This window comes from Varanus komodoensis, unplaced genomic scaffold, assembly GCF_004798865.1.
Source record: "Varanus komodoensis strain SLA01 unplaced genomic scaffold, ASM479886v1 scaffold38, whole genome shotgun sequence".
Taxonomy (NCBI): domain Eukaryota; kingdom Metazoa; phylum Chordata; class Lepidosauria; order Squamata; family Varanidae; genus Varanus; species Varanus komodoensis.
The window spans coordinates 3,459,864-3,482,265 of NW_025335909.1; the positions used below are offsets into that span (position 1 = coordinate 3,459,864).

At 44.3% G+C, this 22,402-nt stretch overlaps 1 protein-coding gene across 30 annotated transcripts in view; it reads left to right on the plus strand.

Annotated features, from left to right (window-relative positions):
• The window catches only part of GALNT9 (polypeptide N-acetylgalactosaminyltransferase 9), a 236,812-nt gene that overhangs the window by 36,509 nt on the left and 177,901 nt on the right, over positions 1–22,402 (plus strand). For 10 of the 30 annotated variants that reach the window (XM_044440803.1, XM_044440796.1, XM_044440791.1 and 7 more), the window contains 7 exons: positions 1,882–3,365; positions 3,934–3,983; positions 4,290–4,420; positions 13,583–14,463; positions 16,537–16,667; positions 17,786–18,561; positions 20,242–20,323. The gene's annotated coding sequence lies outside the window, so the exon portion shown is untranslated. Of the gene's footprint in view, positions 1–1,881; positions 3,366–3,933; positions 3,984–4,289; positions 4,421–13,582; positions 14,464–16,536; positions 16,668–17,297; positions 17,447–17,785; positions 18,562–20,241; positions 20,324–22,402 lie in introns of all 30 variants that reach the window. The other 20 variants (XM_044440787.1, XM_044440814.1, XM_044440810.1 and 17 more) reach the window with 18 other exon arrangements.

Consider the following 22,402-nt stretch of genomic DNA (forward strand, 5'->3'; position numbering starts at 1 on the left):
TTCTTTCATAATCTTAGGACACAATGGCGATACCCAGTGAAGCTAAATGGTGGGAGGTTCAGAGCAGGCAGAAGGCTGGAATTCTTCAGGCAGCATCTAGTTAAAGTATAGAATCTGCTTCTAAGTGCACGAGGTTAGACAAATTCATGAAGGATGAAGCCGAGACTGGCTCCTTGCCAGGGTAGGTAAAGATAACCTCCAGAATGATGCTCAATGACAGTTTTTAGAGGGTGCAGGTGGAAGGGCTTCATGATGCCCTCTTTGGTGCCTTTCCAAGGGTATTGGCTGGCCAGGGTGGGAAGAGAATGTTGGGCAAGACAGATCTTTGCTCTGCTTCTGTTCTCGTGGTAGAAACCAACACACTAAACCAGTGACTTCTCCTTGATATTGAAGAAGGCTTCGAAATAACCTGACCTGCTGAACGGCTGCATGAAGCGGTTAAAATGGAGTGGGGACCTGGGAGATGCAGGCTCCGGCTCTAGCCATGAAGCTTACAGAGGGACTTTTGGCCAGTCACTCACTCTCAGCTTCACCTACACATAACAGAAGGCGATCACACACATTGAGCACAATTAGGGTTCTCCAATATCCCCTGAAGGAGAAAAGGAGAAGGGGATGGCAGAGAATGAGGTGGCTAGATGGAGACACTGGGCAGTGGGTGTGGGCTTGGGTGGACTCCGAGGGATGGTGGAGGTCAGGAGAGCCTGGAGGAACATTGTCCATGGGGTCATGAGGGGTCAGGCATGACTCTGTGGCTAAACAACAATGGGGGATATGGCACCATGCAAAGGTTTGTGAGAAGTGGTAGGGGGAGGAAACCCCGTAAGGCAAATAAACCAAGCCAATAAGGATAAGTTGACCCCCCCCCATCACCACCCATATTGCAGTGCCCTAAGGCAGGCTTACTTTCCCCAATTCTGGAAGCACAGGCAGAATCCCTACGTCCCCAAATTAAAGGGTACTTTTTCACGAGGACTGGGGAAAAAAAGAAAAGATAAAATATTTCCAAACTGTACCTTAGTGGTTGGAACATTTTGGAGTGGTATTGGAATGGCTCCTCCATTCCCTTTTTGCCATACAGGACTGCCACTCAGAAGAGGTTTGGGAGGGGGAAGCTTAGCAGAAAAGTAATTTCAGAGCCTTGACTGCTTTTTGATTACAATGCAGGATTACTGTTTTAATCACTGCTTATCAAGTAATACCACAAACCTCTGAGCATGACCATCTCTCTCCGGGGAAGCCAGATTTAAAAGCCAATTTTTGGCAATCCTCCTGCTTCTTTTCCTGCCCCAGCCCCACATTTGTCTTAACAGATATGAATGGATAATACTCGCTGATCTTGCAAGCTTCTAGTGAGTCTCCCACTCCTGTCTTTTCTAGAACTGATTCTCCTGGGATGTTGGCTATCCACACGATCACATTCACCTGTTAGATATATTCCCTACCAACTATCAATCGAGTTGTCTTCAGGTACCTTTAAATCAGCTTTCCCAACCGAACGCCCTCCAGAATTAGTTGACTACCACTGCCATCATCCCCAGCCAGCTCATTATGAGATTAGAAACTATTTCTTAACTGTGACATTTCAGACAGAATGTAGACAGTTGCACATGTGAATGCTACCTCCATGGATTTGTTCTGAATAGAGGCAAATTCTTCTATGCTCAGTTTTGAATTGAATCCATAGTTGGCATATTTGAGTTCTTTAGGGAAGGTAGGGATAGACAAAGCTCTATTTCTGCCTGCCAAACATGGGATTTAGGTGTATATGTAACCCTGAATGGGAGCATAAGAACATGTCTGTTTGCAGATTATTTAACATGTTCTTGAATTTGTACAATTGTCCTTGATGACTTTCCACCAATTTCCAAATTTCTGCAGATTTCTAAATCAACCCTTCTTTGGAAAAATATGGTCCAATTTTTGAAATATGGGGAGTTTTGCACAACTTTCAAGTCCCATCACTGCTTGAAGAAACAGAAACATTGGTCATTTGTCCATCTCCAATAGATTTCTTGGGAGTAAAAAAAGGTCGTCTGTCTTATCCACAATTCTTTCAACTTGTAAGTGAAGTAATTGTGAGCCTTATTGGAACTCAGCCCTAGAATTGTAGCACATATCAGTGAGAACAAAGAAACATCTTGAAGCCAAACAGCTATAAGGAAGATCGTGTTTGAATGTGGATGGGAGGTATGTATGTGTCTAAAAGTGGTATGTGTTGTTTAGCTTATTACTCCTATTTGACTTACTTGTCTCTTTCCTCCAAAGAACTCAGCCCTACCCCTTTTATGCTCCCAGCAAACTGAAGGGCAGTGACTGGGTCACAGTCACCCAGGAAACTGTGTGCCTGAACAGCCATTCAAGCGTCAAACTCCCCAGTCAATAGTAAGCTAGTTTGGTGTAGTCAGTAGAGAGCCGAATCTAGACACAGGAGATCTGGGTTCTAGTCCCCACTCGGCCATGATGCTCCCTTTGAGATTTTGGGTGAGACACTCTGAACCGAAACTACCTTTTTGGGGTTATGGTGGGGATAAAATGCAGAAGTTAGTAGGCAGGAATGTAAAACCTGCCACGGATTCCAATTTCCATCCCTACCAAGGGGAAAAGCCATGAGCATCTGCAGGTGGCAAAGCAGACTTTTTCTCAGGCTGGCTTAGAAGGATGGGCATTGTAGTGCACTGCCACTAGAAAGCACCAGGTTGGAGAAGGCTAATCTGTTTGTCTGTCCTTGTTCTCATGCCATCTTTACAAGTGGCCATCACAATAGTCTTTGTCAATGCATCCCAGGAGGATGACAGTGTTTTATGAAGTGCTTCTGATTGCCTGTCCTGGACCTCCCACCAATCAATTTTATTGGATGACCCCAAGATCTAGTAATGTGAAAGAGACATTTTTCATTCATAGCTCTCCCTCCACACCATTCATAATTTGGAGCCATTTCCCATCACCTCTTAACCATCCTTCCGCCCACAAAATCAATCTTATTCATGTTCTACCTGTCTCAAACAAAGGCAGTGGCAGCTTTTATAAATGAAGCAAGATACATCAATGCCAGGAGCCCATACAAGCATCTCTTGATAAACAATGCATTGTGCTGGGGTGATGGAGGAGAAGGAAAACATGTAAAGAAACGTATTTCCATTTCAGATACTTGAGAGGTTCAGCTTTAAAAAACGTAAGTGCAAAGAGCAGAAAAGTCAGCTTTAAAAGACAATGGAAAAGGTTTCATGGGAACCTACTGCAGAGTTGCTTCTGACTGAACAGATCTAATAATTTTATACAACTTCCAAGTTCTGAAGCTGCCGTTCTAAGAATGCCAACAGTCTGGGAAAATCAGCAAAGGAACACTGTGGAAGGTGGACTAGGTGAGCTCTCTTTGGGTTTACCCCATCATATCATCACCACTTGAGAGTAGAACTGAATTCTTACCCTTCCAAACCTCACTGCCACATATCCATCACACATTTGAATTGCTCCAATGTGCTGTAAGGACAGCTTTTAGCTAGTGTTGTGACCCCTGCTGGAGGAATCCTCTTCTAAGGAAGCGCTTGGGTCCCAGAAACAGGCAACACCAGAGAGCCTTCCATGGTAGGAGACCTGGAGGAGCATGGGCCCTCAGAGGGGATCACTACTGGTCCCTCCCTACAGGGAAGAGTTCTGCCTCTGTGGTGGAGGATGAGCATCCCCTAGTCCCTGGGAGTACCAAGAGGCAAACCCCTAAGGCTCCCTGAGAAAAAGTTCTCCAAACCAAAGGAGGACTTTTCAAGAGCATGGCCCTCCTCCTGAGTAGTACATCTGCCATCAGGCCTGTAATGCACTGCAGCTGGGCCCTGGGCGGGGCTCAGGAAGCTCTGGCTGTGGAAGCCTTTAGTTTGAAGCTAGCTAGAGTTGGTACAACATTGCTTTTCTCGCTGTTGGTGCTTTGTTTTCCAGGCATTGCCTTGGGAGGGCTACAGACTGGTTGGATTCTGCTTCTGTACTGGGTAATATATCTCACTGTTTAATGGTGTTTTGACTCTTGAGTGTATCTGAACTGCTCCTGCCTTAGCCTAGTTCTCTAACTTTCATAACTTGTCCAATCATGGAGTTTGAGTTAGTTGTGGCAGGACAATGGAAGCTTGCACATTTAGGATGAATGCGTTCTTTGTGTGTGTGTCAGCTAGCATTGGCACCTTAGAAATGAGCAAGCTTTGACCACAGACTGTCTCTGGGTTCCATGTTTAGATGTGTGGGGTGGGGCAGGGAAGATTTATTAAATTCTGCTCTCTGAATGCTATTTTGACTATTAGGGATAGCGTCTGTCTGAATACCAGTCTCTGGGAGCATGAGGAGTAGGACTCCAAGCCATTGCGTTTGTGTCCTGTTTGTGGGTTTCCATGGACTTCTGATTAGCCCCTGTGTGGGCTGAAGACTATACTAGGTAGGCTTTGGGTATGATAAAATAGAGCTCTTCTTTTGTTAATAGTTGAATAGGTACTCATGAGGTCTTGGTCTTTCCCTACACGATGTTCATACTTAAGAAATGGGCTAGTGTGGAATAGATGTAATGAATGCACTTCTAAATGGCTCCTTTTATCTCTCCCCACCCATATTTTTAATGGAAGTCCTTCTCTGGATATCCCATCATGTCTGGTCACTTGAAGTTTGTTCAGATTTGGAGTGGGTCCTTTACCAACTAGAAGAGAATGAACAGAGGAGCACTTGTTGCTTGTGAAAGACATTGCTATGGTCTTCAAGGGGGAAAAAGCAATCATCGTAAATTGTAATCAGTAGAAAAGCATGGTAGAGCATGAGACTCAATCTTTTGTCCATCTGTGATGGGTTTTTTATATGAAGTTGTGCATATCTTTTACCCTACAGCTGGGAAAGTAATGGGATGTGGGGGGGGGGGGGGGGGAACAGCTGGAAGAGGATGGCTGAAGCCACCATTCCGTCATCAGTTTTCTTAATTGTAGGGCTTGCCAAGGGTGCCATGCAAGAAGTTGAAGACTTAAGGAAAAGTGTGTGTGCCTATATTGAGCCTGTGAAGCTGTGCTTTTTAGTGACATCTGGTGACAAATTAAAGTATTACACAGAGTACAGCAATTTATTAAAGACAGTTTAATAGTCAAGGGAAATATCTTCACAGAGAGGATGCTTTTTAAGAACACAGATCACATAATTGTGCAAATTTCCCCTTGACTCCAGATCCCAGCAGCTTATGATTACTCCTTATTTCTTCAATCTGAAAGCTAATATGAAATAAAATAGGATTCTCTCTGGAAGGACGGGTGCAGAAAAGCCTGCTTAGTATTCAGAGCTTCTGGTGCATTATCAACATTGTCTTTCTCCTTGGAACCAAATTATTTCCCTGAGAGTTTTACAGCAAACACAGCTTTCGATTTACAGCATGGATTTCAGTACATATAATTTCAGTGGGAGATGGAAAAAGAAGCTGTTTTCTTTTTGTTGTTGTTAAGGCTCTTGTTTTCTGAAGACCCTTTTCTCTCCCTTTGGGGTATGAAAAGGAATAAGATTTGAAGGACTTTGTAGGACTCTAAGGAGAGGAAATGACTAGCAGTGCAAAAACACTTTGAAACCTGCTTTGGTGTTCTGTTAGCATTTATCTGCAGAATTTGTAATCTCAGTAAACCTAATCTAGTTCACCAATCATGTATGGTGACTCTGGACATTTCTAGTAAGCTACATGTTGTGTACTGCCCATTCCAGCACTAAAACAAAAGCTTAGTGCACCAAAGAGCCCTGGTTTGGTCACCCCAAACTGACCATGTCAGAATTCTGCTGGAACTAAGAAGTCAGAGCCAAAGCTGGTGGTGACTGCCCTTTCTTGCCCATGGAAGGGTGAACCATGTGCTTTGATCCCAGACACTCTCACCGAGAAATGTTGTCATCAGTATTGGATGGATCTCTGTGTAATAATTTGGCACTGAGAACTGGGGCTGAGTCCCCAGGTGTGGAGGGACAGGGAGAAAGAGGCAAAGGTAGAGCTCACCAGCAGTGTCAGTGCTGGAATTAGGACTAGGCATTATTGCACTCCTGGCCAGACCCACACCACCACAGAGGGTGCACAGTCAGTTCCTGGAGTCACTCTCTTTACCTGCCCTTGTTGACCATGCAAATCCTATGTGATCATGCAGCAGAGAGAGACATGAGGAAGGGTTCTGCTGGTTCCACCTTGATCCAGGCCCAGCAAAAGCTGGAGCAGAGAAAGGGGAGGTGAGCATAAACACTGAGAAGAGCAGGTAGCTGCGCTTTTATTCACTTCTGTGGTGAGGGTCTTTCTGCTCCATTAGAATGAGGACTCAGAATGACACGTTAAGCCTGGCATGGCTCTATGAGCATCAGATTGGTGGGTGTCTGTCTTTACCCATGAGGAGAACAAGGGGTTGCATGTTCTAGAGAAGCATTCCCCATCTTGGAGAGCTCCACATGAGCACAGCCTTCAGGATTCCTGACCAGTGGCTATTTTGAGGACTCCAGGCTGAGCAAGGTTGCTCTAGAGTTCACTGAATGGTGCACAGCCACCATTTCTCAGTTCTTGGGTAGCCCAAGCAATGCCACAAGTTTGCTGGGGGGAAACAGGATGTTGCTTGCATGTTGGGAGGAATGAGCATGCTAGCTTGATGGTGTCCTCTGAAAGAGTGCAAGGACATGTACCCACGAGGGTTCTGGGCAATATCTGATAAGGAAAGAACATCCGCCTGGCCCCACAGATCCCAATCTGGTGCCGTCTCAGTTTGTTATGAATTTAAAATAACACAGCAGGTGCACTTCTATTTTTCAAATGCACCAGAAGGTACATAATTTTTTTCAAAAAGAAAATAAAAGAAGTTGTGTAAAATGCAGGCTGCTGCTTTACAATGTGTGTACATCTGTGTAAGTGTGCATAAATTCAAACAACTGAATTTTGCACAAATCCGAAATTACTGTCAGAAAACTTAAGACGGCTGAAGTGGAGTTTGTGCATATGCTGTGAGAAGGCGATTCTTCTGTACTCCTCAGGTTAAATTCCACAGCAAAACCAGTAGTGACTTGCACCCCATATCTCTTTCCTGATTAGTGTGAATTGTGCTCAAGGCACAGTTTTCTTCCCCAAGTCTGTATAAATATTCTGAAAAACTTGGCAGCAACTTTTCCCATCCTGGCTGTCAGGTACAGCAGGCGTCACGAGTCCATCCAGCTTCAACAGAGCTAGCTTTTCAGTGTCATGCATTCCTCGCACACACAAGTCTCATTGCACATCCAGGAAGAATCACCCCTTCAATTTCTGCAGGGAATTTAGAAGAGTGACTATTTTTCCTAGGCTCATTCAGTTTCTGCTGACTGTGCAAAAATGGTATGAATTATTTGTGCAAGATGGAGAAAATACAAACTGTACCATAGGGGGAACTGATGCTTCATTCCATGACAATGCCGTTGAATTCTACAACAAATGCACTTGACGTTCAGATGGGTCGGGAGGGAGTTTTTCTTTCCTTTTCTTCCTGTTGTTAAATTCCTGCTGCGTTAAGCATTTCCCATTCAAATTGTTGCTTGTTTAGGACAATTCAGCTACTGAGTAAGCTCCCTAATTGGAGCCCGTGGGACTCTTTACACTCTGCTCATTTTAATCCACTTACAGAAAACTAATGAAAACCTATTTTTTCCTCCCAGCCCTCCAGTCCTCACACCCATCACTCGTCATTTTCAATTCCTTTGTTTGTTTCTCATGTTCGAGCCAGCTGTGAAGTAATTCTTTGGGCTTGGTGGTGGAGAGTCGGTTTTGATGATGCAAAATGTTGGCCGTGTCCGTTGCTAGCTCCTCATGGGGAAGCTTCTCTGTGGGTGAGCAGCTTCATTGTTGAGAATGCAATGAGTGCAGGATCGTCCAGCTCCTCCTCCTGATAAAATGCTGGCGTGGATTTTCATTCATGAAAAGGAAGGAGCAAATAGTATGCAGGAGCCAGCTATTTGTGCTGGCTCTTCTTTATGGGAATGCTGGTCGCTTCATATCAGGGGAACTGAGTGATCGTAGGGCTTGGCTTTCTATGTAGTTCGCTGTGCGGTGATCTAACAGCATTGCATTTTGAAGCATGTTCATGGTCGTGAACTGGTCCTGGACTTGCTGATCTGAGCTGGCCATCGGGCCCTTCTACTCAGGAAGAACCATAAAAAGTCTTCCTGCTAGGGCTGGGATATCGCTCCAACATTTTTCAGCTTGATTTCCATTTTGATGCCCTAGCTCCAACCCTCTGGTGGAACTCTAGTTCTGGTTCCTGGCTGTCTCTTGCCACCTGAGCTGAGCCCCAGCATGTTTCCAAATAATAGAGATCTATGAATCCATCTCGGAACAGATGCTTCTCCACATGTGAGGTGCACTTGCCACGTTGCGCACCCACCTGCCCCATATCGGTTAAAGTTTAAGAATTTACTGGAAGGGAGAGGTGCCAGCCCTTATGCAATGCTGCTGTTGTTGAATGTGCAGATATTCAGACCCAAACTTTTAAGTGCTATGGACTCAAGCCCTTAGATCTGGATGGTTGAATTTGTTTCAGTTTCTCCCGCATTCAAATAATGGCTTTGTCTGCAGAGGACTTCGGGTGTAGCCCACCACAAAGCTGGTCCCAAGGCCTGACAGATGCTTCCAGAAGGTCCACGAGCAGGGCGTGAGGAAGGCAACATCCCACTGCTGTCCCATCCCATAGCAATGGTTGCTTTAAGCAGCTACGCCAGCTCCATTAATATTTTCTCTCCTAACAGGGAGCCCTACACTGAAATAGGAGCAATCCTATAACACTGTACTGTCCCAGGAATGAACGAATGAATTTCTTTTTGTAAGGGGACACTTAATCTGAAAGTACTTTCCTTTGTTGACTTGCTGTATGGAGTTGTGGAGGAGTATTCGCATCTGAACCTTGCAGGATCTATCCAAGGCACTGAAATTATTCTCCAAAATTGGGTTCAGCAGCATGGGATATTCCTTAAATTTCAGGAGTGTAGATACTGCCTCCCTCTCAATGGAGTCACTGCTAGTTTCTCTACATGGACCAGAGGGGGATGTCCTCTGACAGACAAGATAGCTTGTACTGAACCTGAACACATTGTCAATGAAGTCAAAATAGTACATGTGCTCTCACTCTTGAAGATACTTTTTTGAGAAATTGGGTTTCCAGCATTCTTCAGCAACTGATGCGATGAAACATTTTCTGCTTGCCAGGCTCATGCAGAGAGATGTGCATTTGTATGGCTCAGAAATGCAAGAAGTAATTTCTGGATTTTCACAGCTGTATCTCACAGTTAAAGGCCAATATTATTTCTCATGTTGGGCATTGATGAGTGCAGTAATAAAGTGTATGCGGGTGTCATGGCACGTTGTCTTCCAGAATACGATGGATTTATTCAGAAGTTTGGAAGTGAAGTGGATCATTTTAGATGTGATGAATAGGGGACACTCTTGTATTTCTTCGCTGACTGGCACTTCTGTGTCATACAAAAATTTCGGAAGGCAATCACATTATTTTACAAGTGAGAACCCATTGCTCCAGAAGGTGCTTATTCCACTGTGGTTCCTTGGGTGTGTGGTTCTGTAGTTTTTCCTTTGGGATGAATTAGAATTGCTTTTTCTTCCTTTGGGATGAACAAGGAACCGCTTTTACCTTATCCAGTGGGTCTTTGTGCCCCTTTGTGGTGTTTGCCTTTCTCTTCTCTTGGCCTCAGAAATAGAATGGAGGCTGGCAACCCTTGTATCAGTGGGTCCAGTGCAGATCTTATTCTGAGATGTATAGGGTCCATTCATGGTAGTGAACCTCTTTTGGGGATGGACTTCAATATCATGAATAGCTCCCAAGATTGCAGAATAGCCTCAATGGATAAGAAGTTCCTCTTAGAGAGAAGTCACTAGTCTCTACTGGTAAAGAGCATGTTCTCCCATTCAGTCTTGTCTCCCAACAATGGGGAAAGGAGTGACACTCCCCTGCGCATCCCCCCCACTTGTCTACTATATACAGTGATGGCATCAAGGTTGAGATCATTGGGTTGCTACCAAGATCCCATGTACCAACAGGGACCCACTGGCAGGAGCAGGCTGGAGTTCATTCCCCTTGCACTCAGCTTCTTCCCTAGCTTACCACTCTGGCCCAGACATTGGTGGTGAGGTTGATGAGGTTGAGAGCAGTTATGAGAAAGAGAAGAAGGTTCAATTATAGCGAATGACAAATGGTGGTGAGAAGGTGGACTTGAAAGAAAGGAAGCTTATTCAAAGGGGTTTGAGTAAGGGACCTCAAACTAGAACTGGGCCGGCACTGGCTATCCAAAGTACTGCAATCTCTCACTATTTGTGTAAATCTCCAGTACATCCTTTGGATGGTCATGAGCCACCTCATCTACCTCAGTCAGGCTCTGGTTTGCCTTGACACGTAGATCAGCAGAATTATATGGCTCCTTCTAAGACATATGGTATCACCAGGTTTTCCTCTCCGTTTTCCACCCCAGATAATGAGTGGATGATGCAGTTCAGATTGCTCCAGCAGGAGAAGTTAGGGCATGATCTCAGACATCAGCCTCATGCACTAATTCCTGTTCTCTTTGCTTTGTTTTTCTATGGGTCATGTCAGGTATTACAGAGCCACAAACCTGGGCTTGCCCTTGAGTTCAACCTTTATAAGGCACAACAGCTCATCTCAGGTGGATGTAGGTTTGCTGTCCTATAAATCTTTCCTAGTTAGCCTATATATCTTCCTTAGAGGTCCCTGAAGTGGGATGTAGGTCGAAGAAAGCCTGTGGAACAATTGTAAAAGAATGAAATGAGAGAAATGTGAACGCTTCTTGTAGATCCATGTTGGTTGCCATTTTATGACTCAGAAAGCCTCCAAGAATATTTCAGAAGCAACCCAGATTTTCAAAAAGGTGTTAAGGAAAATTATATGTAGCACTAAAATTATACAACTCTGCTGATTGCTTGTTTAAAGGATTATTTTAATTTAATTGCTCAATTAAACTAAATTATATTCTTGTCTAACTCTGGCATGGACCCAGCATGAACTGTTCTGATTTGCTGATGGCCACCGTATCAGCCAGCTCTCCCTTTCAAATGATTGCGTTCTTGCAAAATAAGTGTTTTTAATTAGAATATTGCATGTTTCCCTTGAAGTGATTATTTACTTGAGTAGTTAAAATGCTGGACAGGTAACATAGTCCTAATGAAATTTGCCAGGTCCTGTATCTCCTCTAGATAAAGAAAGGTGCCACAGTTCAGTATGGTTCCTATGTGAACATTTAGCATGATTAGAAAGGTAGTCACATCAGCATATTTACCATTGGAGGCTGGTTTATTTTCCATCTGTTTCAGCATCTTTTTCAGAGTAAACTTCTCCATGCCATTATTTATCTAAACTGTTAAAGAGCTGCGTGGCGGAGGGTGCGTGTAGAACTCTTCTGCATCTCTTCAGCTGCTTAGCCAGTGTGGTGTGGTGGTTAGACTATTGGACTGGGTCCCCGAGGGACCCTGGTTCTAGTCCCAACTCAGCCATGAGGCTCACTGGGTAACTTTGGGCCAGTCATTTTGGGCACCAAGGTTTAAGAAATATGCAGAACAATTAGAAAGGATCCAGAGGAGGACAACAAAAAGGATGCAGGGTGTGAAAACACCACCCTATGAGGAGAGACTGAGGGAACTGGGCATGCTCAGCCTAGAGAAGAGAAGATGGAGGGGGGACATGGTATCCCTCTGTCAGTACCTCAAAGGCTGTCACAAAGAGGAAGGTCAAGATCTCTTCTCGCTCATACCAGAGTGTAGGACACAGAATAACCAATTCAAGTTCTGACAACCCAGATTCAGGTTGGACATCAGGAAAATCTTCCTCACGGTCAGAGCGATACAACAGTGGAACCAGCTGCCTAGAGAAGTGGTGGGCATTCCCATACTGGAGACATTCAAAAGAACCTGGACAGCCATCTGAGTGGATGGTGTAACTTGGCATCTTGCAACAGCAGGAGTTGGACCTGATGTCCTTCACGGCCCCTTCCTACTCTACTATACTATGATTCACTCCCAGCCTATTCTATCTCACAGGGTTGTTGTTCCTAGGATAAAATGGAATATGTAAGTCACCTTGGGCTCCTTTCAAGAGGAAACATGGCAGGACAGGCCTCCAATATAGTAGTAACAATGCAGAGGAGGTTTACTGAAGTATGGCAGGAGTCTGCCTAAGGGGGCATGGCTATGGAGAGTCCCCATAGTCAGGCCAGGCAAGGAATCCCCCGCACAATAAGCATGGGTGTTGCTCCATGCTTCACCATGGCTTCTGGCACCTTTCAAACCCACCCATAGAGTGGCAGCACACGGCATACAACGTTCCTTGAGAGATGCAAGTCCTACTCCAACGCCTTCCTCCTTCCCCCTAAATGAATTTAGCATTTACTTGAACATTGCTCATGTGTTCATTGCCCCTTTCCATTAAAATGTACATCGACTACTTTAACCCAGACCTTTTTGTGCAGGAACCTTGGAATGTGTCTCTTTCTTAAATGATGATATCAGTAGTATCTGATTTATGCAAAATGCATAAATGTGACTTGGGAACAGCTTGTGCTTTCACACTAAATAAAGCAAAAAGACAGAAGAGGGAACTCAAAATGTCTATGAATATATTTGTGTAAACAAATGACTGCCATAAATCTTTTTGCATGATTGCTTTGCTTTGTGACACATCCCGGGGGAGGGGGTGTTCTGCAAGTGGAGAAAAGAAAACTAAACCCACAGCCTACTTCTGTAATTAGGCAAAACTTTAAAAGCTGGCGGAGGAGGGGGGAGAGAAAAATGTATTTGCAGATACAATTATGCAGCTTGTGTAGAACACATGGGAAAGAAGATACAGTCTTTGTGGGTGCCCAGCAGTGATGCTGTGATGGACTTGGATGGGCTTGGATTAATTTCAGCTGTCCCCTTCCAATCTGTGTCCATTCAGACATCATCATTTCTCTGATACAACAGCTCTCTTGGCTAAACCTCTCACTCATCCATCCCTCAAACATCTCAGTCACCCACTTGCCATCCTCAAAAGCTTGTCTCCCTCTTTCGCCCCATCCACTTGTTCAGCAGCTACTCTAATGGAAGCAGAGATGGAAGGATAGACAAAAAGAAAACCCTGTCTTCCCCTAGCAACTAAGTCCCTTCGAGACAGAGCTCCAAGGATAAGTGGACCTTGGCAATGCAGTTTGAATGTCTCTTTGTTTTCAGTCATCTCAGGCAAAGAAGAATTATTCATTGGGCCGATACATCATGAGTTCCTGTCACAGAGTTGCTGCACTGCCTTTCCTGTTTTCCAAATTTTATTTTGAGCAACATTTGGTGGCAAACCTATCAATGCAAGTCCTTCCTCTTCACCACTGAAACAAGGAAAGGAAAGGGAAAATCTTTGTTCTCCAAATAGTGCTGTTCCGATTATTGGATTGGCCCAAATTCTCGGGAGCCACCTTGAAACTGAATTGAGCAGCAGTGGAATTGAATCTGGAAGGGTCACAGAAGGAGGTGCTACACCTACCCAGAGACCTCTAGAGCCTGCCTGGGTAGAACTGCTGATCTATTTATGCTTCTGCCTTCTAGATCCACTGTTCATCTGTGATAACTATTCCTAGATCCTGGATTACAAACCTGGGAATCAATCCAGATGATAGACCAAACCCCAGAACTTCCACCTCTGACTACTTTGGTTCCCTTGAAAGTTCCTCAAAAGCAGAATCTAAGTCTGTCCCTTAGGTGATGACATGTAAGCATCTTGCTTTCAGCAATAATTGGTAACAAATATGGATTTCGATTCCTTCCTTCCAACCAATGGGTGTCCATCATGCTTTCTAGGAAGTTGACAGGGTCTCCATATGCTGGATTAGTCCTCTAGGCTAGCACTTCCTGCATTAATATGGAACTATGCTTCAGGGTTCTGCAGATCCACCCAGCAATGCTGGGAACTGAACCTGCATGCAGATCAATAGCTCTGTTGCTGAGTTTCACCCCTACTACTTATGGAATGTGTTCCAGAGACACAAAGCTTGTTGGACTTGATTGAGATCCTACAGCCTCTGTCAACGTGCTCTACTGGATGAGAATGGGCAATATCCAAAGGTGCAGCTGAGCAACTCTTTAAAAGCCCAGCAGTTCCTTTCCTCTGCTATGTTTGCAGAGACTTTTCTCTGGTTGTTTGGGACGGGGAGTTCATCACTGTGCATGCAAGTCTTGCAAGCTGAGAAATTCTAGTGAGAAAATTGGTCAGGAGCAAAGGTGGTCATATTCTGTTTTGCTTTATGAATGCTGATTTCACTGGATCTCCAGTTTGGTTTGGCACTCCAGCTCAAGTCCACGGGATCAGAATCCTGCTTGCCTAGGATTCAACTCTGGCTCTTTGCAACAAGAGGAATACCTGTGTCTCCAACCAGACCTTCCAGCGGTTTCCTTCCATGCAGCTACAATCCCATTCATGCCACTGGCTCGTAAGTATGGCTTAACATTACTCATCATTGTAAACTTCAGCTATTGGACAGTTTACAAATATAATCATTATTCATAATAAATCAATAGGTAGGTTCTTGGCTGCAAATTATGCATTGCACACTGGACTTGAAATCATTTTCAAATCAGAGAAATGAGCAGCAAAAGAACTGTAGGAATAAGTTTATTTGGGCCCTGAGCATTGTTTACTAGAGTTCCCCATCTCTTTAGAAAATGTGCTTTCCCACATCTCCTCAGTTGGGATCCATGCTAGTTAAATCAGTTTGAAACTGGGTTACACTTCTTCATAAAATTGTTTTCACACCTCTGTGTACCAGACACAAATGTGTGCTAAGTTTCTGTGCAGTATTGGAAGGCTTCCTTTAGATAATTGTGCTAGGCTAGATGCCTTGGATGAGTGGTCGATAACAGATTGTTGGAGAAGACTTCTGAAGAGGTGAGAGAGTTTGAGTTTATTCAGGGGAAGATATCGTTAAAATCCAATAGCTCCTCTTTGGCAAGAGCGATGTGCAAAACACTCCTAAAATGAATGCTAAATAATGAACTAAAAGATGACCTTTTAGCAGTTGTTAAGATGTGCCTGACTCTATGGAACTGCTGCCTCTAATCAAGGGAAATATTGATTCAATAAAGTTTTCACATGTTCCTTTTCTTCCAATAAACCTGCTGCATTTGACACCAGTAACCAGATCTGCATCCATTGATATTTATCAAGTTTCTTGATCAAGCACTTCTGGCTAATGGAAAATAAATTTATCAAGCAATGGATGCTTTCCTCCCTCCTTCAAACAGTTTATTACAATAAATGTTGCCATCAATTACTCTAGTATAGCCAGCCTATAAAAACAGTCCCAAGCAGAAAACCAGTGGGTGAGTGGTGAATAACAATGAATATGGATTATGGTGTGGAGGTCTGTCTTCTATTCATAAGCAGAATTCCTTAATTAAGCTAATCTCTTTGTTTTCAGATTGGATAGTGACTTTGGGGGATACCAGCGGTTAGTGCAGGAATGGTGGTACATACTGATGCTATTGTATTAAACATGCCACCAGTTCAGGATTTAATACATAGGGGCTATCAGGAGAATTTTGAATGCATTCCCAGCTGGAAGAGGAAGACGTATATACTCCCTCCTGTCCTGAGGTTTCCCATGGTCAGCGGGGTGGGCTGACATCTGCAGTTTACTGGTTCATCACAGAGGACAAATGCTTATGCCTCCTGATGGCCATTTTGCTGTACTGCAGTCCACCCTAAGCAGGGCTCTCCAGCTGTTTTGGCTGCCAGGTCCCATCCTCCTTGACCTGTGGTGCACTGGCCAGCACCGCTTGGAGCAGAAGTCCAACATTTTCCACTGGGCTCTAAGTCATGGAACGCGGTTGCACTATGTGCTCTGTAAATAATCCTTTCCCCACCACTGCTGTTATAATCATAATGCTACAACTCAGCTGAATCAGAAGGACGCTTCTGAGATGCCTCCTGGGATACTGCAGCTCTTGATTACTTCATTCCTTTCAAAATATTAGAATTCCTCTATTGATTTAATTTAAACAAATAAACAAACAGCTGCCTGAGTACAGTAATGGACTGGATGAGAGCCAATAAACTGAGATGCAAACTGAGAGGCAGAACAGAGGTAATGGAGGGGGTGGCTTGCTTGCCTGGATGAGTGATGTTCTGCTTGCTTTAGCGAGGACTCCATGGTTTGGGACTCTTCCTGAAGCCAGCATTATCCCCAGAGGCACAGGTGGGCTTCGTGGCATGGAAAGCTTTTTATCAGCTTCGACTGAAATGCATCCTCATCTGGAGAGATTGTCTAGCTTTGCTTATTCATGCTTTGGTAACCTCTTGTGTAGATTAGTGCTGCCCTGGCCAGAACAGGTTGCTAATAGGAATTTGCCAACATGATCCTATTAAGTCAGGACTTGTGCATCTGCGCTGGCTGCCAGTCCGTATCTGGGTCTGATCCAAAATGTTGGTGAAAACATTCAAAGCCTGAAAAGGCTTTGGGCCAGGTGACCTCGTGGATAATTTCTTCCCATCTATACTTGTCCAGACCCTGAGATCTTCCTCAGAAGTTCTGCGGGAGCCCTGCCACCAACAGAACAGAGCCTTTTCTGCTGTGGCACCCCAACCTTGGAATTAACTTCCCAGAGAGGGTCTCCTGACAGCTCTTTCTAATACCAGGTGATGACCTTATTTATAAGGATTCTAGTTTTGTTTTTTTTAACTCCTGTAGCATATTTTAAATCTTACTCTAGTTTTTACTTCTACTTTATGCTGTCAATTTAAACATTTAAATTTTATACAGTATTTTATGCTTTTGAGTTATTGTGGATCACCTTGAGAGCTTCAGCTCTTGGGTGGTATAGAAGAAGCATAAACCATGATGCGTTAGATCCAGACTTAGACTGGGCCCATTGAAATCAGTTATCCCAAATTAGTGCACTTCCTTCCTTCCTCACTCCCTGTACTAGCCAGACCAAGGGAAGGAGCAAGGCAGTTGGTGGAATGGGATGTTAAGGCAAGGCAAGCAGATACCTTTAGGACAAGTATCTTAAAGCTCCCTTGAGTTAACATCCCAATACATTGGGACCAAGGCAGATAGGTTTTAATAAAGAAAACACCTGATAAAAAAGCAAAACCAAACAAGAACCTTAAAAGAGACTATAAGTCAGGTGTTGGGGGTGGAGGGTCAGATGCCATCATCCCCATTGGCAGCTTATGGGGAACTTCCAAGGAATTTAGGGGTGGGGGCTTGTCTGATCCCTGTGGGCTGGATGGTCCAACCTGATAGGCTAATATTTGTGGGCCAAGGTTTTCTCATCCCACCGTGGGCCAGATTATCCTCCGATGCAAGTCAGCACAGAATTATGGCTCGCAGCAGGATGCCTTCAGATGCCAGAATAACCAGCATGATGGAACTGCTCTGTGTTTTGAAATAGCGGCAACTTGATGGCACACAGGTAATTGTGTATGTAAAGAATGGATGTCCCTGTGTGCTGTTAACCAAACAGATTGCTTCGTTCCTCTCCTGGCTTCTTATCGCTCTCTGTGTTCTGAAATATATGTTTGGACAGCTACTGGGGGAAGTAACGGAACACAAAGGGAACTGGCTGTTGAAATACAGAAGGTTGCACTTCCAACATTTACCTGGATCAAAGCCATCCTCAAAAGGGAATAGGAGAGGTGAAGAACACGTGTTCTGGAGCATTCGGCTGATTGTCCCTGACAACTGATTAGGAAGCAGAAATGGAAGATAGGTGCTGCAGTCAGTAAGGCTATTAGGTTTTGTTTTCCTACAGATAAGAGAAAGGGATTGAGGAGTGGCTCAGAAGGAATTGCTGATGAACACCCAGTGTCCCGAACCCAGAAAACAGAGAGCCATTGGCCAAATGCATCTGGAAAGGGGTTTCAGTGGTATTCTGCTGTGAGCACACAGAAGAGGGCCAGGGATGGTGCCTGGGTATCTTTTTGTGCCTTAGGGAATGGGTGCCAAACCTCCTTCATCCTGAGGGCCTTCAACAGTAGACCACTCCTCACGAAGAAATGAATTCAGCAGCATCAATATATTCCAAAAAAAGGTATCATAGCTCTTCTAGTGCTGATTCAAAGATTTCTTTGATTTGTGTGGTAGAAATGAGCAAAAACACCTCACCAAAAAACAACTCGGGCAGGGGGTGGGGTGAGGGGTTAACTTTCAATGTATGGGTGGCAATGTTTTATCATCCCAGTGGTACCTTTTGAGAAACAGGGTGGAGGAAAAAGATGCCATTGCTAGCAACAGCAGAGAAACAAATCCCATTCTTCTTGCTTCTCCTTTCTGAGAAGTAAGAAAGAGCAAGAGATAAGAGAGCAAAACTCTTCATGGTAATCACCCTTGAAAGTTAAGCGCCTTCCCTCTCCCATGATCCCCACACAAAGCTTTTTTATTATGCCCTCAAGGTTGCTTGTGGGTTCTTCAGATACTGTTGTAATCCTCCAGTTTCCCTTCTGTTTTCAAGACCATGTTTTCATGCAGTGCTTGGAACTCAAGTCTGTGAAGTAACCAAAAGTGGATAGAACAGATTCACAGGCTCAGGTAAAAGGCCCCTTTGGTTTCTCAGATGTTGGATGGGGCTAGTTTCTGAGCATGTCTTTCCTCTTATTCTGTTCAAGTTACTTTTCCATGAACACTCCCGTCGTAACCCAAATCAGTGTTTAATGCAAGGTAAAGAATAATGTCTGGACCTCTTGTGCTGGGGCCATTACAAACCCTCCAAACTCACATTTTCTAGACCAGAAATAGACGAATGGAGGACTCTGAGGGTTTCGCTTTCTATCACATTGATTGCTTTTTAAACATAGCAGAAAATGAGCCCCTAGTTCCCATGCATGAAGAACTTTACAATGTTTGGTAAAGTCTGATTTTAAAAACAGCCCCTTTGAGCAGGTCAGCCATAGGACCCTGTCAGGAAACAAAATAGAGCTGGCCACCCTAATGCAACACTTTAAACATGGCAGGATACACATGGATTCAGACCCAGCCTTGGAAGAAATAAGAACTCAAAGCTTGCTGTTTGATTAGTGTTCTCTATGAATCTGGCTTTCTATCTAATTTGATTTTTTTAAAAAAATCTGAAATTATTTATCCTGTTTATGGGGATTTCATTAGTTCTTATTAAACACAAGCCAAATAAAATTTCAAAAATGCAAATTTTGATACCAACTTTAATACAGCCCACTTGCCCATGCTGTAGCAGGTCTGACTGTACCAGTACAGACACAAAACTCTCAACTAAGGCTTGAAATCATGACCATATTTCTAGTGATAGGAACAGTAGTTATGAGCCCAGCCTGAGAAACCAAGCAACTTTAAGGCTAAGACCTTTTGCCATTTTTTGTCTTGGTGAGATGCTGTGCTTTCTGGTAACGTATGAGCATTGCCACAAGAGGAAACGAGTGAATAATACTTTCTGTTAAAATACGGCTGTGAAATATGATAAAACACATTGAGCTATTATTCAAGGCAAAATCCTCAGAAAAACAGCTCTCTCCATTTGTTTTCAACACAAAACAATTGAATCCATCCTGAATCAGGTACTTAAAGTCAGAGCAACCATAAATCAAAGAAAGGAAGAATTAAGTTTCAATTGACTTTCCTGACCTTGAACATTAGGCAGGAACCAATTGAAAAATGGAAGTGCTGGACAATCTAAAATTCAAATATGTCGTGATCAATAGTTCCCCCCTTCCCCAGAAATAGGATGTTTGGAGCCCTTTCGTTGCCAACATATATTAGCCTTTGGAAGCTTTATATTTTTATTTTTCATCAAGAGAGTTAGACCAGCTGCTCTGTCGCATCCCCGTCAGTAGCAAGAGACAATATTTGCTTGGGAATGCAGAAAGCACACGCACACACAAACGTTTTTATCAGCAAAGCTGCCTATTGCTATTTCTGGAACGAGCTCATCAATAAAATATGGCAAAGCATGGGACTCCTTGGCTATCATAAATGGAGGTGTGATGCACAGCTCAGAGCCAACGGGTGGTTCTAGATGGAATAGTTTCTTGCTGAATCCAGGGCAATGGTTAAGGATGAGCCCTGGGCGCTCCCCTTACTTTTCTGGATTCATGGACAGGTCACAACACCAGAGAGTCCTTCTGGCAGAAGGCTTATCTCTTTCTGTGTGGTTTGTGTCTGTACGTGGGAGAAAATCTAGATGGAGAGGTGGGCAGAAGAGGAGTCCACTGCAGCAGCTCCTGCCTTTCCTTCTTGCAGGTTGCCACAGCCGCTTGTGCTGATGGGGAGAAGACACGTAAAGCCAGAGGAAGAAACAGCCATCAAGGGCCCCACATTCTCAGTAAGTCACCCTGCCACCATGAACACTTACAGAACTCTCTCTCATTCCGTCACTCCCTGGGCTTTCATGGGAACTTTGATTCAACAAAGCAGTTGCTTTTGCCTTCCTCCTCTGCGTGATGAAATTGTAAGCCCCCCAGTGAGGATCCTTCGTGAAACCCCTTTATGCTGTCCCAGGCCACTGGCTCATCTAGAGAGGGGATGTCCACCTTTGATGGGTGGAAGCACAAGGGGCTTTGTAGCACTTGCTGCCTCTGTTTTAATGCAAGATGCCACAAGGACCACTGCTATAGGCCAAGTATATGGTCTGTGCGGATGGATGCCCTACCATCATCTCTGGGCTTGCTGTGCAGTGCTGCCAGCCTGAGCGATGTGGCGGATGCTTAACACAAGCCGTGAAAGAGCAGAGCTTGCTGTAATAGTGCAGAAAGGTGCGCTCCAAGTTGCGCCTTGTTCAAAGGTACCTTCCTCGAACTGGGCCACGTGCCTCGCAAGTCTGCTGCTGCTTGCAAATTGCAATGAACACTGAAAGCTGGTGCTGCTACAGAGTGGCAGCTTGCAAACACGCCTTGGCATGGCTTTTTTGTGTGTTGGCAGCTGGCGCTCCGACTAGCTGATGCATCTTCGCTATTTTAAAAATTGCAGCAGGAGCGATTCTTTGCTTCTTGTGTTGTACAGACCACCCTTCCTCCATGGAGCTCTGAAGCCAAGTAAATGCAGGTGCATTGGGAGACCATCCTTTGCCAAAGTCACTGAGCCAGTTTCAGAGCATTTGTGAGCACCAAATCGTTGCTCAGTCTGCTTTGCTGCACAAGCTCTCCTTATGGGCGTTTTGCTCATCCTGGCTCCTGCAGCAGTACACCCTCCTGCCCTCCAGGGGGAGCATGTGCACAACAAATCCAGGTTGCCTGCAAGAAGGGTAGGCAATGCGTCTGAGTCTTGGGAGGGCCTCTTTCACCCTTGTGTTGCCATGTCCTCTTGGGCGAACTGGCTCTGGATGTCTGGGTGTGCCACAGCTCCACCCCGGTGCAGGCCAGCCTCTGTAATGTGGGATCCAGAACCCTCTCTTACTCTGTAAGGAATTTAAAGTCTGGTTGGAGCCCCACTTTCATCATGGCTCAAGATACGGGGGCAGAGGAGGGATTTGGGTGACAAAAGCAGTGTTGATTCTATGGTATCGGTTGGATTTACTGCTTTGAAAATGCATGAGGGATGGGCTGTTCATGAGTTCAATGTATGTTTTACCCTCTGTATCTCTGCTGTTGTGTACTCAGTGTGTCTTGGCCTTTCTAGCCCCCTGTGTATGCACACGCATGTGTGTAAATGCACCCCATTACTGCTTTGTCTGTCTATTCTCCAACTCCACCCAATAACAGAAGGTTTCTTCCCTTCTCTAATCAAATGACTTATTATTCTGAAAAGAAGGAGGGGAAAAATAAGAGTAATGGGTTGCCACAAGGTTTTTGTCTGGAGATTTTTCATACTTGTAAAAAGAGTATCATAAATAACTTACTAGGGCCAATTTAGACGTGACTGGTGTATTTCCCCTCTAGATTTTTTTTTTAAATCTGGTTTAAGGCAAGAGTCTAGTTCTCACTGTGATGAGCAATATGTGTCTAAGTTGTAGCACAACAGACTGAATTTTGTTGGGGAGTGTTACAAGTCTGAGTACTTCCCCCATATCAAAAAGAGCAGTTACTTCCCTGCACTTAGAAAACAAGCATGTCTGGAAGGCATAATCTATGATAACCATCTTCCTGATGTGTTAATTTTCTATATGCAGGGAATAAAAACATAAAAAAATCTAAAATATCCAATTCAACAAGAGCTGTATCACATAATTGTGCTGTTTGCACAGCTCAGGAATGTTTTACCCAGACAATTCTGCAGTACAAACTTCATCAAAGTGAATTGTATTATCTTGGTAGTCCACAGCAAATGCCTTAATGCAGAGGTGAAATCTCCCCTTTGCCCCAAACACCGATAATTTAGTTTCCCAGCTCATGTAGTCTTTCCGCATCTTCTAAAATGTTAAATTGCCTTTCCTAAAGCTTAGTTCCTGGCAGCAAGAGCTTCAAAC